Consider the following 12,500-nt stretch of genomic DNA (forward strand, 5'->3'; position numbering starts at 1 on the left):
CAGGTGGAGTACAAACAAACAAATATATTAGTATGGCGCTCAGGGATAGAAATAGAACACGTCTTTTACGTTTCAAGCCTACGCTCTTCGACAGAAGGATACACAGAAAAAAGCAAGGAGAGAAACAAGGGGAAAAAATATGCGTGTAGGAGCTAACGATCTATCATGGCGTCCTGACTTTGGACAGTGGTCAGGGGATATAACAGGGTCAAGTGACTTCCAAAACGAAGGTGCCCCCAACACAAAGGTGCGTGTGTGTATAAGAGAGTATGTATGTGCGTGTGAAAGAGGACTGGTGGTCTGGACATGTGTGTGTATGTATGTGTTGGTGTGGAGATGTGGGAATGGGTGTGTGGGCGGTGTTTTGTGATGCGATATGTGTATGTATGTGTAGGTGTAAAGATGTGGGAATGGGTGTGTGGGCGGTGTGCTGTGGGTGGTGTGTTGTGATGTGATGTGTAATGTTGTATGGTGTAGTGTAGTGTGGTGTGATGTTGTCGGGAGGTGGGGAGGCGAGAGTGGGGAAGACACGACAGGCCTCTTTAAGTTTCCGTCTGACGAATCCGTTCGCAAGGATTTGGTCGGCCTGAGGCTAAGGTATGTTTCTTTATTGGCCACACAGAGCTGAACACAGAGGGGACAAAATACAAAGTACAGCTTTTCTTTTTCGGAAGAAGAAGACAAGAAAAAAGAAAACCAAAAGTGGGTCAAATTCCGATCAAAAGGGATCGTGGAAAAAATGGTAGAAGACACTTACCAAGGATGTCACGCAGCAATACTGAACCCGGAGTCATGTAGTTGGGAAACAAGCTTCTTACTACACAAGCATACGTGTGTGTATATATATATATATATATATATATATATATATATATATATGTGTGTGTGTGTGTGTGTGTGTGTGTGTGTATGTGTGTGTATATATATGTATGTCTGTATGTATATATATTTATATATATATACTTACTTGGAAATGAATGCGTCGCATTCAACTAAATACGAAATAGTAAATAATGTATACATGCGCATATATATATATATATATATATATATATATATATATATATATATATATATATATATATATATATAACTTATAAATACGGGCAAACGAAAAATTTCTAGTGTCAAATATGCCATGGAAGAAGCAAAACACTAAGTCATGAGCACAATTAAGTACCCCAAATACATCTAAAATAGAAATACTCCAGCCCATTCAAGCCACGTGCGATTTGAACTGAGGCTCTCACAGAGTAAATTTATATTGACTCATGACTTAGTGTTTTGCTTCTTCCATGGGTATGAGTAAGTATCTCATTTATTTCTTTACCACATTTATCACTGACGAAGGGAGGGTTCTTACGAGCTAACCCTGAAATCGGTCCGATATGGTAATAATGGAATTTTTTCAGAAATTTCTGTCGGCTTTTTTTTCGAGTAGCGTGCGAATTGTGATAAATTATATGGTAATGGACAATATGTCCAATTTTTCGGCATATTTGGCATTAGATGTTTTTTCGTTTGTCCTTATATATAAGTTGTTTATAATTTTAACCTTTAAAGGTATTTTTTAATATGCTGGCCATTGATAATTTTTTTTTTCGAAAGAATTTTATCCTACTTTAAATATAAATTTAAGTGTTCACTTCTGGACTCTCTCACTCTGTGAGAGCCACAGTTCAAATCGCACGTGTCTTGAATGGGCTGGGGTATTTCTATTTTAGATGTATTTGGGGTACTTAATTGTGCTCATGACTAAGTGTTTTGCTTCTTCCACGGGTATGAGTAAGTATCTCATTTATTTCTTTACCACATTTATCACTGACGAAGGGAGGGTTCTTACGAGCTAACCCTGAAATCGGTCCGATATAGTAATAATGGAATGTTTTAGAAATTTCTGTCGGCTTTTTTTTTTTCGAGTAGCGAGCGAATTGTGATAAATTATATGGTAATGGACAACATGTCCAATTTTTCGACATAGTTGGCATTAGAATTTTTTTCCCTTTGCCCTTATTTATAAGTTGTTTATAATTTTAACCTTTAAAGTTATTTTTTAATATGCTGGCCATTGATAATTTTTTTTTTCGAAAGAATTTTATCCTACATTAAATATATATATATTATATATATATATATATATATATATATATATATATTATATATGTCTATATATATATAATATATTATATATATATATATATATATATATATATATATATATATATAATATATATATATATATATATATATATATATATATATATATATAATATATCTATATATATATATGTCTATATATATATGTCTATGTATTATATATATACATATATATGTCTATGTATATATATATATATATATATATATATATATGTCTATGTATATATATATATATATATATATTATATATATATATATGTCTATGTATATTATAATGTAATATATATTATAATATAATATATTATACTGGGGTTTAAAGTTATGATCGGTTTTGATGTAATATATGTTGTGCTTTACAAGGGGTTATATTTTATGTTCATCACTTTCATAGGTCCTGTACATCTCCTTCATGTAATATAACACTGTGTGTGGTTTGTATATTTCCATTCGGTTTACTTTGATATATTTGTGGTAGGGTATTCTGTCTTTATTCTTTAAAGGCTTGGTCCTCTAATCTATCTAAATATCTCTCGTCAATTTATGCCCTTTCTCTATATGCATGCATACATTTATATATATATATACTGCCTCATGCATATATTTACATGCATATACATACATATGCACATACACGTATATATATATATATATACATATATATATATATATACTTTAACATTATGTATACGATATTTAACAGTACCTCCTTATTTAGGTGTTTTCTATAGCCTCTAAATGTTTATAGTTACCTAATTATTCACTCAAACCTTTCATTTCGAGTTAAATATACGCTTTTATGTTCATGGGATTTTATCGTCACGAATATATCCTGAATAATTTTATTCCATGATGTGAAAATTGCAAACAATTCGTTCCCTCGATATACATCTTTTAGAGCGGTTGATACAGAACCGCTCAGTTTGATAGGTTTTTCCGTCCCAGTTGATTTGGTATCCAACCGAATGTAACGAGCGGCTATATATATTCATCGTTCGCCCACTGATAAAATGTATAACAGTGGAGCAAATACCATTTCCTGTGCAGAATACATAATAATGACATAGTCCTCAGCTTAGATCTATTAACATGGTGTAGGAAATGTGTATATTTTCCTTATTATTTTTCCTTCACAGGAGAGTTATAGCATAAACGAAGAATTAATTATGATAACATATTCGGTGAATAATTTGTATGAGATACATTTCGACAAACAAGTTTTCAGATATAGTCTGTGAGTCTATATATGTTCGTGAATGTGTGTGTATGTGTATATATATATATAATATATATATATATATATATATATCCCTCTAGCCCGTACATATCTCTCTCCTCTCCTTCCACGTGACCGGTATTCGGCCAAGCCTGACCTTACTTTCTTGGTTCGACTATCATCCGTGTAGCATCTCTTGTATTCCTTCCCATGATTTTCATCTCTTATACCCATGCTGTAAGGCTTCATTTCCGCACACGCCAGCTTAAGTTAATTCATCCCTTGTCGAAAGACACCTGTTGTTAACGTCCTGTTGTTCGCATTTGTAACTGTATTCTGGGTTCGGTTCCACAGCGTGGCACCTTTTCCAAGTGTCTTCTCGGGCTGACAAAAGTCTTTTGAGTTGATTGGGTAGATGGAAACTGAAAGACGCCCGTCGTGTATGTATATATATATATATATATATAAATATATATAAATATATATATATATTATATATATAATATTATATATATATAATATATATATATATATATATATGTATGTATGTATGTATAATATGTATGTATATATGTATGTATGTATGTATATGAGTGCGTGTATGAATGTATGTATTTGTGTCTGTGCTTGTCCCCTCATCACCGTCCCTTGACGACCGATATTAGTGTTTACGTAAGTGTAACTTAAGGGTTTCAACAAATGACAACCGTTAGAATAAGTACTAGACTAACAAAGAATATGTCCTGTGGTCGATTCTTTCGACTAAAGGCAGTGCACCAGCTTGGCCACAGTCAGATTACTGAAACCAGTTAAAGAATAAAAGAATAAGAGAATAATGTAAAATCCATTTGTGGATTTTATAATTCATGTATAATAGAATAGATAAAAGGAGTTTATAGTAAATCTACAAATGTTTCGCTTTGAGATTTTATTCAAAAGTAACTCACTACAGGTCCGCTTGTATAGACCCGCCATAAGATTAAGCAATAACCTCCGTTGCATCTCTCAATTCTTTGGGGTTTTACTGCAATTAAGAGAGTAAAGTAATAATATGTTGGCATGATGATTTGTATCATGCTGTCTAACCATCATAAGTGGCGTCCTTTACGTTGACCTACCTTGATCTTTTCAATAGGACCCACATTAATCCGCCTTTCTCTCTCTCCCTATGTCTCTGTCTCTGTCTCTGTATGTATATATATATATATATATATATATATATATAATATATATATATATATATATATATATATAATATATAAAACTTACTTGGAACATCTTGCATAGCGTTCAATCATATAATAATATAAATATATATATATATATATATATATATAGTAGTAGTAATAGAGAAGGAATTTCGATTATCCCCACGTGGTAAGTTGTAATGTATATAAGAAATTTAAAAAGGAAAGTAAGCACACTTACATAGTTTTAATATAATTTTTAATATATCGACCGGTTTCGCTATCGCTATTCATGATATTATGTTTTACTTATTTGAATATATATTTTTTCTTAAGAAGAAATTTGGTCAATGTTGTGCGTGATGAGTGAATGACTCCACAAGTAGATAAATGAAGGGATGTAATTGGTCGTCGCTATTATTGTTGTTGATGTGTGTAAGGGAGATAACTGTTCAGCTTTCGGTAATGGGTGGGGAGTAAATATGTGTACAGAACAGAGACAGGTTTTAAAAACCTTGTTTAGTAAGGGATTTATGTACAGTGATGTAATCGTGAATTGAAATATGTAAAAATATAAAAGTTGGTTATGCGTGCATATTAAGACGTGTTTTGTATTATTCAATGAACAACGTTTCTTTATTTAAACGTTCTAGTTGAGAGATTGCGTATTGGCACTGGTAGAAAGGGAAGGCTGTGAAATTTGGTTTGATGTTACCTACACATTTTTCTATATGTTCACTGAGATGACTTTGTCTGTATTGCGGGAACCGGATTTGGTCCTTATGTAGAGTGGTTCTCTTTCTCAAGGTCATATACGTAAGTATATGCCCATACATCTATACGGATATTTGCATATGTGGGCACAGGGCGTCATGAAGTGTGTGCAACAAAAAAGTACGAAGCACGTTTACATCAAACAGGAACTATTCTTTCGAATAATGAAAGACACGATCACAAAACAAAACAAACATAAAGAACGGCCCTTCATCATATATATATATATATATATATATGATGAAGGGCCATTCATTAAGAATGAGAAACCAAGTTCGAAATTTTCCCAGACACCTGATGAAGACTGGAGAGTATAACTGCCGAAACGTTGTGTTAACAGCAAACAAGAGGAGGACAAATATCCGTCAAACGTAAATAATGTAAATGCTGTAAGATCTTTTTTTATTCGGCGTTGTTGTTTTCTGTCTTTTGTAACCTATATATTTTCATACATTCTACTATATCACTTTCCATGATGTCTTTTGTGCACATCTAACGCCATCTTCATAAAAAGGTCAATCTATGACATAAGAGTTAAGGAAAACAATAAATCCTATGAGAGGAGGAGCAATCCAGAATATTGTAGGCCTAGTATTTTATAGGATGAGAGTAGCAAACGTCGGTATCGAGAATGTCGTATAAAGAAAATTGAAGACTTCATATAAATGAAAAATTCAGTTTAGAAACAGGAAGGAACATTGATTTATCTATTAGACACAAAGTTCTTACATCTTCAAATATAAGACGACAATCCTTCAGACTGACTACAAGATATTACAAGCTTTCATTGCATTGATAAGCAAATAATGAAAGAGCAAATGTATATATGAATTTATTAACGCCAGGATTACATAACTCGTTGCTGTGTCGACCACTCGATGAACACAAAAATTTTCCGCTATATGGATATTACGATTCTATAAGGAATTAGGAAACCTTATTCCTATGAAGTTGCTTTGCAGAATTTGGCATCAGCTACATATAGATATTGTGCAAACGTATCACATGAACAGAAGAGAAATGGAATTACACGTATTGGAATATATCAGTTAGATAAATATATAAGTGAGATAAAACATCGATCGAGTTTTTGTATTTTATCCTTGTCATCTTCGTAATATTTAGTATTCTTTATATGGTACTAACATTGGGAAATCTTCGAATAAAACGAGCGAAGAAAGAAGAGAATCTAAATTCCATATCCTTTCCCTAGGGCTATAAGGAATCTGTAAAATGCAACACGTTAAAATAGAAATGCAAAAATGGTGGCTATGTATTCGTACGTAGATGTAAATAAGATTATACATGCAGAAATACATTATGCTGTATTTACAAATTTGGGAAAATATAGCAAGAAATAAGAATATGCGCTGGAAGATTAAATGTTACAATAAGTATATTATAATGAATGGTATATCCAAAGAATTATAATATATTTTTAATTCTTTAACCTGTTTATTGCGTAGAAAAAAACCCTGCTGTGTATCGGATGAGTTGTCACAAATAAGTTTTTGTGCATCTTCATGAATATTTCTGCAGTATAAGAATGTGAATTATCGGTGATGATTACAGTTTAAAACTCGTGACAGACTTGTAAATAATAGACTTATTCTGATTGGTGGATTTCATTGATGACAACCAATATAGATGTCATTAACCGAGATACGTGTTGATAAGGAAATGGCTCTGATATAATACATACATGCATAGAGGCATACACACATATTCGCACGTGTGTGTGTGTTTGTGTGTGTGTGTTTGTGTGCGCGCGCGCGTGTGTGTGTGTCTGTGTGTGTGTTGCGTGTTTCCTACAAAATCGAAAGCGCGATTACTCTGAATAATGTACGCGTATAAATGCTTAACTTACAATGAATAACTTCTAAAGCAAGTTTATACACGCTTTCCTATATGTATGTAGTGTGTCTATGTGGGTATATGTGTCAATTTCTTTTACCTTTTTTTTTTTTGCTCTTTTTTTTCTATATACCCGTGTATATGAGACGAGTTTTACCGCTATAATTTATCCTTCTTAGTTGCGCTGAGCTGGCTATATGTATCTCGATAGCCGACTAAGTAAGCGTTTCCTTCTATGTAAACGTTATCTCAATGAGCGAACAAACGATACGTAGTAACTCCATACCACCTCAATATATAGTTTCGCGAAGGATTCGGAGATTCTCTGGTATAAGAATCTCTAGTATTAGATAAATAGTACGCTGGCAGTACGTTGCATGATACAGAGAAAACAATTTGAGGGAAGAGGTAAGTCATTCACATGGAAACGGTGACATGATTTATTTTTTCGGCAACGAATAGATGTAAGTCAAACTTACCGTAAAAAGTAGTCATATGGCCTTAGACAGACAGGAACACACACACACACACACACACACACACACACACAAACTTACACAAACACACACACACACACGCATATGTACGTATGTGTATATATGTATATATATGTATATATATTTATGCATGTATATAGATAGATAGATAGATAGATACATACATACATACGTACATACATACATACTACATACATACATACATACATACATACATACATACATACATACATATATATATAGGGAAAGTTTACGAAAAAAACGAAAGCGAAGATAGGTGGTGTACAAAACAAACAGATGTATTAGTATAACGCTCAGGAATAGAAAAAGTCTTTTACATTTCGAGCCTACGCTCTTCTACAAAAAGGGACACAGAAAAAACAAGGAGAGAAACAAGGAGAGAAAAAAAATGTGTGTAGTGGCTAACGATCTATCATAGCGTCTGACTCGGACAGAAGGGTCACACACGAGAGGGGAAGTAGGGGAGATAACAAAGTCATGATGCCCTCCCCCAACACGAATATATATATATTATTTACTTCTAATATAATGATAAAAGTTCTTTTATCAATGGCCAGCATATTAAAATACCTTTTAAGGTGACAATTTATAAACAATTATAAACAAGGGCAACAACAAAAACTTTTCTATGCCAATATGCTGAAAAATAAATTTTAGATCGTCCTACCATGTACTATATTTTTCATATGCTGTTGTTAAACTTCAAGCATCACGGAAGAGAATCAAACTGTTTTAAATACTATAGATATAAATGTAGGGCGAGTGTATATAGATGTTGACAGGCTTCTTTCAGTTTACGTCTATCAAATCTACTCACAAGACATTGGTCGGCCTTATACTATTCTAGGAGACACTTATCCACAATGCCATGCTGTGGAACTGAACCCGGAAACATGTGCTTGGCAAACTAACTTCTTACCACGCAACCATGCCTGCACCTACATTCACAAACTCACACACACAAACGCCCACATACATAGACGTTTATGCTTGGCAAGCTAACTTCTTACCACGCAACCATGCCTGCACCTACATTCACAAACTCACACACACAAACGCCCACATAGACGTTTGTGCTTGGCAAACTAACTTCTTACCACGCAACCATGCCTGCACCTACATTCACAAACTCACACACACAACGCCCACATACATAGACGTTTGTGCTTGGCAAGCTAACTTCTTACCACGCAACCATGCCTGCACCTACATTCACAAACTCACAGCACACAAACGCCCACATACATAGACGTTTGTGCTTGGCAAACTAACTTCTTACCACGCAACCATGCCTGCACCTACATTCACAAACTCACACACACAACGCCCACATACATGGACGTTTGTGCTTGGCAAGCTAACTTCTTACCACGCAACCATGCCTGCACCTACATTCACAAACTCACACACACAAACGCCCACATACATGGACGTTTGTGCTTGGCAACTAACTTCTTACCACGCAACCATGCCTGCACCTACATTCACAAACTCACACACACAAACGCCCACATACATAGACGTTTGTGCTTGGCAAGCTAACTTCTTACCACGCAACCATGCCTGCACCTACATTCACAAACTCACACACACAAACGCCCACATACATAGACGTTTGTGCTTGGCAAACTAACTTCTTACCACGCAACCATGCCTGCACCTACATTCACAAACTCACACACACAACGCCCACATACATAGACGTTTGTGCTTGGCAAGCTAACTTCTTACCACGCAACCATGCCTGCACCTACATTCACAAACTCACACACACAAACGCCCACATACATAGACGTTTGTGCTTGGCAAGCTAACTTCTTACCACGCAACCATGCCTGCACCTACATTCACAAACTCACACGCACAAACGCCCACATACATAGACGTTTGTGCTTGGCAAGCTAACTTCGTACCACGCAACCATGCCTGCACCTACATTCACAAACTCACACACACAAACGCCCACATACATAGACGTTTGTGCTTGGCAAACTAACTTCTTACCACGCAACCATGCCTGCACCTACATTCACAAACTCACACACACAAACGCCCACATATATAGACGTTTGTGCTTGGCAAACTAACTTCTTACCACGCAACCATGCCTGCACCTACATTCACAACTCACACACACAAACGCCCACATACATAGACGTTTGTGCTTGGCAAACTGACTTCTTACCACGCAACCATGCCTGCACCTACATTCACAAACTCACACACACAAACGCCCACATACATAGACGTTTGTGCTTGGCAAACTAACTTCTTACCACGCAACCATGCCTGCACCTACATTCACAAACTCACACACACAAACGCCCACATACATAGACGTTTGTGCTTGGCAAGCTAACTTCTTACCACGCAACCATGCCTGCACCTACATTCACAAACTCACACACACAAACGCCCACATACATAGACGTTTGTGCTTGGCAAACTAACTTCTTACCATGCAACCATGCCTGCACCTACATTCACAAACTCACACACACAAACGCCCACATACATAGACGTTTGTGCTTGGCAAGCTAACTTCTTACCACGCAACCATGCCTGCACCTACATTCACAAACTCACACACACAAACGCCCACATACATAGACGTTTGTGTTTGGCAAACTAACTTCTTACCACGCAACCATGCCTGCACCTACATTCACAAACTCACACACACAAACGCCCACATACATAGACGTTTGTGCTTGGCAAACTAACTTCTTACCACGCAACCATGCCTGCACCTACATTCACAAACTCACACACACAAACGCCCACATACATAGACGTTTGTGCTTGGCAAACTAACTTCTTACCACGCAACCATGCCTGCACCTACATTCACAAAACACACACACAAACGCCCACATACATAGACGTTTGTGCTTGGCAAACTAACTTCTTACCACGCAACCATGCCTGCACCTACATTCACAAACTCACACACACAAACGCCCACATACATAGACGTTTGTGCTTGGCAAACTAACTTCTTACCACGCAACCATGCCTGCACCTACATTCACAAACTCACACACACAAACGCCCACATACATAGACGTTTGTGCTTGGCAAGCTAACTTCTTACCACGCAACCATGCCTGCACCTACATTCACAAACTCACACACACAAACGCCCACATACATAGACGTTTGTGCTTGGCAAACTAACTTCTTACCACGCAACCATGCCTGCACCTACATTCACAAACTCACACACACAAACGCCCACATACATAGACGTTTGTGCTTGGCAAGCTAACTTCTTACCACGCAACCATGCCTGCACCTACATTCACAAACTCACACACACAAACGCCCACATACATAGACGTTTGTGTTTGGCAAACTAACTTCTTACCACGCAACCATGCCTGCACCTACATTCACAAACTCACACACACAAACGCCCACGTACATAGACGTTTGTGCTTGGCAAACTAACTTCTTACCACGCAACCATGCCTGCACCTACATTCACAAACTCACACACACAAACGCCCACATACATAGACGTATACAAAGGTTGTGCTGAAAACTTCATGCCTTTGAGTAACAGAAAATACAGGAGGATAATTTAATTATGATTTTATTCAATATATTTCCTTCTCAGATTTACACTCTTATTGCAGCGATCCTTCAGTTTTTCTAAGTTTTATAGAAGAGTTCGGAAGGTTGAGCCTCCAACAAGGCCTTTCACCATAACATTAAAGCCAGCACCTTTTCAGCTCTCCCTCGTATATATAAACTATTTTATGATATTACATAGTACATGTCACATAATCAGAGATTTCTGAATATAAATACCCGTATGTAACTGCCTAATGTACAGACGCAAATGCGCAAGCAACAGATACACTAGCATATATGAATATTTTTATGTATGTATATATATATATATATATATATATATATATATATATTATATATATATATGTATATATATATATATATATATATATATATATATATATACATATACATATATATACATATATACTCTGTATATGTATATATGTATATATATTTACATATGTACAGAGATAGATATATATAGATAGATACGTATACATGTACATATATATATATATATACATGTATGTATGTATCTATATATGTGTGTGTGTGTGTGTGTGTGGAAATGTGTGTATGTAGGCCTGCTTATGAATTTCTGAGCGAGTATTCATACCTAGAGATCGGGAAATGATATTTCGTGATTATTTGTTAAATATGGCATGAAAAGAGGCCCAGAGCGAAGGGCCCTTCACTCTGTGAATATAGCAGATGCGGAAGCGTAGATACCAATCTACGTCCTTTGCAGTGGTGTATATGAATACAACGGAATATTCCTGGGAATAGGAATTGTGACCAATCTCATGCTATATGCGCACAAGTTAGAAAAAAAGAAAGGGTGGTGTCATATTTGCTTTTGCTATATGGATTCAAAAACATAAACACACTCATGTGTGCGTGTATATATAAGTATATATTTACTCTCTTTTTACTTGATTCAGTCATCCCACTGTGGCCATACTGGAGCACTCCCTGTATTCTAGCAAATCGACCCCAGGACTTATTCTCTGTAAGCCTACTACTTATTCTATCAGTCTCTGTTGCCGATCCGCTAGATTACGGGGACGTAGACACATCAGCATCGGTTGTCAAGCGAGGTTGGGGGACCAACACAGACACACACACATATATACACACACACACATACATATGTATATATATATATATATATATATATATATATATATATATATATAATATATATACATATATACGACG

The sequence above is a fragment of the Octopus sinensis genome, linkage group LG7 (assembly GCF_006345805.1).
Source record: "Octopus sinensis linkage group LG7, ASM634580v1, whole genome shotgun sequence".
Classification (NCBI taxonomy): domain Eukaryota; kingdom Metazoa; phylum Mollusca; class Cephalopoda; order Octopoda; family Octopodidae; genus Octopus; species Octopus sinensis.